Source organism: Octodon degus, unplaced genomic scaffold (assembly GCF_000260255.1).
Source record: "Octodon degus isolate 3935 unplaced genomic scaffold, OctDeg1.0 scaffold00146, whole genome shotgun sequence".
In the NCBI taxonomy this organism is placed as follows: Eukaryota; Metazoa; Chordata; class Mammalia; order Rodentia; family Octodontidae; genus Octodon; species Octodon degus.
Window position 1 is genome coordinate 4,048,063 of NW_004524722.1, and position 7,979 is coordinate 4,056,041.

The window sequence follows — 7,979 nt, forward strand, 5'->3', positions numbered from 1 at the left end:
CACAGACCTAATTTCTCAAGGGAAATGACCTCTAATTCAAAGTTTTCCAGCTTTCATAGTTGAAAAGGATGAATAGAAAATTTCTTAAGGAAGGTTTACTCTAATCCAGTCTATTAAAATTTCCTAGCAAGAATCTGGGCATTACTTATAATTTGACATAAGAACTATTTATTTTTATGAGCAAATTTTGCTAGACTTTTCCACCACTGATAGCAGAGATAAAGAAGAGTTGACAAATAAAATGGTGAAATAACCAACCTCATCTTTCTTGGTTTCTTTTTGGAGACAGGGAGGTCATAAAAGCACTGGGCCCTGCTTTAAAAACACTTGCCCACTTTCTGACCTTTACATGCCTCTGCTAAAAATAGCATTGGTTCTTATCGTCAGGATTTAGGATCTGAGAGCAGGGAATCTGATTCCTGTCTTTCTTTCTTTGAGGCTTTCTCTCCTGATCTTTCTCATCAGATTTCCAGCAGGGTCTTAATGTCTCATAACACCACGTGTGCATGGTTGCTTTCTTTGCATAGTTAATGTTTTGGCTAAGAAGTCTCTTCACCTTCTTAGTTTTTACCTAAGGAAAATATCTCTAATCTTCAAGGACCATTCCATATCATCCCTCTTCTATAAAGCCTGCTGTGGTACTTCTAGCTAATACCAGAGTAGGTGTAGGGTGCATATAATCAATAAATTCTTCTAAATCATTTCCAATTTGCCTGTCCACATTTCAGATTTTTGTGTACATAAATGCAGTGATTACATGTCCCTAGCAAATAAGAATAAGAAAAGTCCATGTGCAGCATCATGGGTCCCTGATTTAGGTTCAAACACGTGATTCACTTTAAGTTTTGCATGTATCTACTTGTTGGTCAAGCATTGACTGAATGTTGAGAAGAAGTAGGCAAATTTTGTGAACTTGTAGGTAGTTCACAAGATTTTTAGTTTACATCAGATCTCACTGATTCTGTGATTTGGTTACTTACACATGTAAATAAGTGAGAGCATATGTGCAATTTCTTCCTAAGATTTCAAACATAAGGTTGCTCTAGATACCTCAGTAAAACAGGAAGGCCAGGAGGCTGAGAGGCAGCACCGTACAACTGCTCATGGCACCGATTTGTCATTTAACAAGTCAGACGTCTCATTCCTGATCTCCATCATTTCTGTGGTTGAGCAAGTTGCTTAAGTTTTGGGAGCCTCTTTTTCCATATGTAGGTAAAATGGACAGAACATTTACTGTAATGGATAAATATACAGAAAAAATAATGCAGGTATAAGACCTTGATATTTGACAGTAGCCACATTTCTCCTGAAATTTCTATTGTTTAATATGGGTGGTAGACCAGAAATATACATCCCCCAAGTTAGATGACTTTCTATGTTTTGGATATGTGATGTATCTTAGAGAATGCCCCAAATATGCAGGAATTGATCAGATGGAACAGGGATTTAAAACAAATACTACACACAATAGTATGTAATTGTAATCAGCATACAATCTTAAAATACAGTGGAGAATGTCTTGAGTATTCTGTAAAAGACTTGTGAGGGACTAAACTAGAAAGGGGTTCAATTTGCTTAGTGTCTGGTAGATGATAGAAGTGACATTCATCACATAAAGGTCTATGTCTGGGATTGTTTTCAAACCGTATTTCTACCTTTGATTTGATTAAGAACCAGTTGTTTAACCAATCAAGTCATAACTGAGTTTTAGGCTGGGACCAAGGCTAAACACAGGTGTAGGAATGTTTGTTGCACTGACAATTATTCTCAATGGTAGTTTGAACAAGGTTGTGGTGTCTACATTGTGCCATTTGATCTGTACATTCCAAAGCATTTTACATCGGTCTATGTGGAGGCAACGTTACCTGAACACTTGTGACATGCTGGAAGGCCTATCATTGGAGGCATTCTGACCAGGAGTCTGAGGCTTCTTAAAGACAGTTTATTACAGTGACAAAATCATTGTTTAGCAGCAAGACAGACTTCAGTTCAAATACAAATTCTCCTCTTTCTGGTTCCATTACTTCAGGTTGTGTAATCTCTCTTTTGATTTTGATTTTGTTTCCTGATCTGTGATGTGGGAGGGACAATAGCTACCTGAGAGCTGCTTTACATAATGTATGAACTCTGCATGTACTCAGGGAAAGCCAAATGTTGGCATTAGCTTCTGAATAAGCAGTATTTACTTTATCTACTCTTTCCCTCTGTTCTTTCTCCCCTTCCACAGAACACAGACATGGTCCTATGATTGTGGTGGTTCTGTATCTTTCTTTTTTTTTTAAATTCTTTTTCTTTTTTTTCCCCATAATTTTATTGAGAAACAAATAGCAATGAGACAGTTTCAAACCAAATTGGTAGGACAGTTTCAATAATTAACACATTGTACACATTCTTCCTAGTGGTTAATTGCTGTACAAGATGCAGACATGATATCCTATTTACAAACACTGTTAGAACAAATCCCTGCATTCATTAAGAGAATGTAACTATATATCTATCCTAACCATTTTGGATACACAGATACAAAATGGACATTCATCTGTACACCCTTTTTTCATTAAGTTCCATTATTTGAATATTATAGGTGTGTAAACTCAGCAAATATTCTAAAAGAGTCCAGTAGTCCATAATAGTATTGGGTCTTCCACTTCAGTGGCAATGTCAGAAATTGTTGACCTGAGTCGCCTACAGCTCAACATAACAGCATGCCTTTACTTCTTATGGTTCTGTATCTTTCTTTCTCAACTGTATGACTTGCTGCCTCTTTAACATGAGCATGATTGGTCAGAGAGACAAGAAGATCTTGGGATCAGGTCAAGGGAGAAGGTTGTCTGACCATGAAGCAGAAAACTAGAAGTCCAATCAGGATAGAAAATTCCATTTTTTTCTCTGCTGTTCTGAAGGAAAAATTAGGCAACAAAATCTTCCACCTTGGGATTTTTCTTTTTCTTTCTTTCCTTTTTTTTTTTTGACTCAATCTAAACTATGTCACACTTCATTTATTTCTTGTATTTATGACTAGACCTGTGAAGAAGACTTGGATCACCCCGTAGGTAATTTTTTTGGAACTTGGAGAACAGCCTTCAGTGATTCTGGAGCCCCTCAGTGGGACATACTTACCCATTGGAGTGCTGTGTGGAGCTCTGGGCTCTGTTCTTCACAGTGGTTACCTCTTGTCCGTATGGTTGGAAAACTTTAGTTGACAACCAAGAAGAGCCATAGCCAGTCCCCTGATCTTTCTTGTGTTCCTTATCTAGGTTCTGAAAATAGCCAGTTGGTTCCCAAGGGTTGCACAGAAATTTGTACACTTCCCTCTGGAGTTTTAGTTACTGCCCATAGAGAAGGCTTCATTCCTGATCCCAGCCCACCCCCAGGGATGAGGTGCAGAGTTTTTTCTTAGCCTTGCTCTAGGCTTTAAGCTGGCCTCAGAGTTCCAATCATCCTCTCATGGGCCCAAAATACAGACCTCACAAGGCGTGAGAGTTGACAAGAGAAGGGTGGGGAAACACTGTTGAGGAGTGGTATGTTCAATATGGACTTCTTAGGCTAATCATTGCTTCTACTAAAAAAAAAATCACAATATATAACCAAGACTAGAAAAAGAATGCAAATGTTAATAGTGTAATTTTAAGATTCTGCTTCTGCTTTTTGCATATTTGTTAAAAACAAGTAGTTATGATTATAACTTGAACTAATTGTGCATTTGCTTAAATTTGCAAGAATAGTGGGAAGGCTAGTTTTAGTTTTATCTCTCTGTCTAAGCAGTGTGGACATGGCTGTGCAAGTTCAGGAATCCTGTTTCCAAGTGTAGTCTCCAAAACTTGCTTCTAGTGTGTATAACTCAGCACTGAGTAGTTGTACCTACATAACTTCCCAGTAATAATTAAAAATATATTTTTGTCAATAGGAATAAAAGGATGCTTTTTAATTTCTATGGGGTGTGATTATTTCTATATTTGAACAAAATTTGTGGACACTGTGACTATTTTGAAAAATATTCCTTTCCTATTGATTCTTAAGTGAAGAAGGTAGCGAAGATGACTTCATAAAATATAGCAAAGGTTATTTTCTATATAAAGTTAACATATACAAAGAAATATTTTCAAAATGTTTTAGTGGCAGAGATTGAACACAGGACTTTAGGTACAATCCCAGCCCTACAATGTCTTTTAGTAACTTAATACTTCTTCTTTATTATAAGGCCCTGCAAGTAGATTTCTTAATGCACCTAATGTTTTCTCTTTTTCTTGTGTCATTGTCAGGCCCTGCTGTCTTATGTCAACCTTATTTTCTTTATTGTACTAGTCTACTTTTCTTCCTCTTAGTCTCATTTCTTTGACTGAGATATGCTATCTTGTTAATGGGAGTGCTTTAACCTAGTAATTTTGCTTATAAAACTGTATGTCGGGTTTGTTTCTTGTGTCAATTGTTCTATAGTATTAAATTTCACATATTTGTGAATTTTCTAAATTCATTCCTATTACTGATTCACAGTTGTATGCTCTTGTGATGACAAAAAATATTTGATATGGTGTGCCTCAGGTGGTTGTTGTGGTGGGTATGGAGTTTGTGTCTACAGGAGCCATCCAAAGTCTGAGTCTAGGGGCTGGGGAGATGGCTCAGTAGAATAAGTGCTTGCTTGGCAAGCACAAAGGCCAGAGTTCAATCCCTGGTTCAAAAAAAAAAAAGTCTGAGTCTATGTGGGTCAGATAATTCTGAGCCATTCTTGTGCCTGAGACCACAGGAACCTGTGGCTGTAGGGACTGGTGTCCTTGTTGATTTTCTTATTTTATTCATATATTATTTTCCTGATGTCATTGATTTTTCTCTTTTTATTTTATAGGAAAATAAAATTTTATAAGAAAATAATAAGAATGACAATAGTTTGTTTTTGTATTTTAGTAAGGGTCTACAGGGTCTCACTATGTAGATCAGATTCATAGTGATTCGCCTGTGTTCAGCCTCCCAAGAGCTGGGTTTATAGGCATGTCACTACACTCAGTCTCAACTGCAGCCTCAGTGAGCCCCTGGGATGGGGCAGACACAGTAGGCCGGCAGAGTCTGCCTAAGCAGGCGCTTTAATCTGCTGAGCTATTTGAGGAATAACAATAGTTAATACACGGTGTGTCATCAAAGTATCTTCAAAGTAGTAACTTAGAGTACAAGATGTAAATCACAAATATTCTCACTAAAAATAAATAGATAATAACACAAATTTTTTTCAATGAAATACATGTGATAAACTAGTGGAACACTTCTACATTGCTAGTGGGCATGCAAACTAGTACAACCCCTATGAGGATAACTGTGGAGATTTCTCAAGGAACCGAATTGTCTCTTGTTGTTTGTAACTCATAGCCTTTTAAAAACCATTATTTTGAATTCTTTGTAAAGCACTTTTGTATCTCCACCTGGGGACCTCAGTTACTAGAAAATCATGTTCCCTTTGTGGTGTGATGGTTTGATGTTTTTCCTCATAGACTTGCAAGAGCATCGGAAAACAAATGAAATAGAGTCTACCAAGGTTGAAATACTCCTAATGTGCACTAAGAGGAGGCGATGCTGATAAATGACTGCACACTAAGGAAAAAAGATAAATGCCTGTATCCTATGCAAAAAAAAAAATCTCAAATAACTTCACTTTATACCTCAAGAAACTAGAAAAAATTAAGCAAATTAGAGGACAAAAAGCAAAATTAGAGGACAAATCAAATAGGGAAAACACACACACACACACACACACACACACACACACACAAAGTCAAGAAAATTAGAGTGGTTTCTGGAAAACATAAACAGACTGATAAATCCTAGTATAAGAAAGAATAAAATAAGACTACAAATCAAAGAGGAGGATTGCAACTAATAATACACAAATAACAAAGGTTCATAAAAAGACTGGAGACAGTTCAGAGATACAAACTCATCAAATATGTATAAGGTCCTGAGTTTGATCCCGAGCATTGGGAAAAGGACTCTAATGACCAATTACATGCCTGATAACCTAGAGGAAATGTTTAAGTCCCTGAGGTCATACAACCTAAGGCAGAACTCAAAAGTAGAGTCTGAATATAGAAATAATGACTGAGGAGACTGAATTGTTAATAAAATGGCCCTAACAATAAATCCCAGGACTCAATTGCTTCACTGCTGAATTATATCCCAAATTTAAGTAACACTAGCCTTTCTCAAGCACAATTTAAAGTTTTGAAAAGGTCTAACATACGAAAAGCAATACATATGATAATAGACTGAAAAACAAAAATCATAATCTCAATAGATGAAGGAAAATCATTTGACAAAATTCAGTGTTCTTTCATGATAAAACTCAGATAAGGCACTTCCTTTCTATATTTATTTTATTTTTTATTGTTCAGAAGATCATTTAAATCTTGCTAACTGCTGAATGCCTCTTTGGCTAGTTTTAGAGGACCATTAATTACACTTACAACTGACACATTTCTACTTTCTCACATTGTTTTCAAGCCACCTGAATGTCTCCTCTGGTGAACAATGTTCTCTTTGATACATAACCAAAATGGACCCTATGCTGTAATCACAAAGGACAATGCTGGAAAGTCTGAATATGTAAATGATTTGAAAAGATATTATTTTTCCACTTCTGTTTTCAAATTATTTGAAACAGTTTCTAAAGACATAGTCACAGCTGTCTGAAGCATGTCTTCTTCACTCGTGGAATCACGTAGCTCATTTCCAAGTGCCCCCGAGCTTGTGGTCGGCCTTTCACGTGGCTGTGAAGCCTGTCCTGGTGGATCTGCCTGCCGCTGCCGCCGCCGCTGCTGCTGCTGTTCAAAGTAGGCTTCTCTTCTCTTCCGCAGCTCTTCAAATGTAAGCTGTGGCCCTGATGTCTGTGGAACGTCTTGAGATATATTTCTGGATCTACTTGCATCCTGAGCTGAATGGCCCTGGGGAGGTCCGCTTCTTCATCTTCCATGCCAATCTCCTGGCGAGCGAGAGCCAGGGCCCTCTGCAAGTCCTCCTCGTATTCATCTAACGTTCCAGACCCATCACTTCTGAGACTTGTTCCAGGTCTGTTTTAAGGACTCTCTGCCCTTTCAGTTGTGCTAATTCTTCTCCAATGAGCTTTGATCGATGCATCTGTTGGACCCTGATGGTCTGGAGAAGTCGGTCAGCTTCACAATCTGGCAGATCACCTTTAATGCCAAATATAGAATAACTTTCCTGTTGTCATTGAGCCAAGACAAGTGCCAAGTGTGTATCTAATATTAATTCTGGAGCCATCAAGAGACAGTTCAAGTTAAACCACTGTTTTCCTAATTTTCTAACTGTAAAACAGTGTTCTTTATAATTGCATATAAATGATTTTTCATTTATGGGATCAATCCTGAGCCTCTGATTCTCTGGACTGTTGAACAGGATCCGTTCCAAACCCCAAAGTTTCAAGGCATTGCTTATGACTTGAATAGAGAAAAAGCCACTATCATCCATATTTCTAGCAGGCTGCTGTAAAAACAAGCAATCGTCTTCACTGGTTACCCCTCCTTCCGCCATCCTCATCCTTTCTTCTTCATCCAGCTGGTGGGCAATTGAGGATAATTCCACAGGGCTGAAGTATTCTCCTTGCAACAGATTATTCAGGCAGTGCTGAGCACAAAGTGATCCTTCTTGTTTCTCGTGGAAGATGGACTCCATGTTTATTTGTCTTGAGCCAACGGCCTACTGGCGGAACCAGCCCCTCCAGCTCCGCTTCCCCCATTTTTTAATATTTAAAGCATACTAAATGCCATGTATGAGAAATGCAAAGCTAATATCACACTCAGTGTTGAATAACTTAATGCTTTAGAGAAAATATTGCCACCTTCACCACTACTATTTATTGTATTATTGGACGTCCTAGCAAGAGTAACTGGAAAACAGCAGACTGAAGTGTCTGCTTAGGCAGAGAGCATCGGCTGGGGTTCAATCCTGGGCGTGCCATGCTTGTCCCATTCCCAGGG

The 7,979-nt window shown here is 37.9% G+C and overlaps 1 pseudogene across 1 annotated transcript; it reads right to left on the reverse strand.

Annotated features, from left to right (window-relative positions):
* Window positions 1-6,608: 6,608 nt before the first annotated feature.
* On the reverse strand, window positions 6,609-7,686 carry LOC101562136 (annotated as a pseudogene). The gene has a single exon (XR_192781.1). The product of XR_192781.1 is annotated as an ataxin-3-like (transcript).
* Window positions 7,687-7,979: the final 293 nt, after the last annotated feature.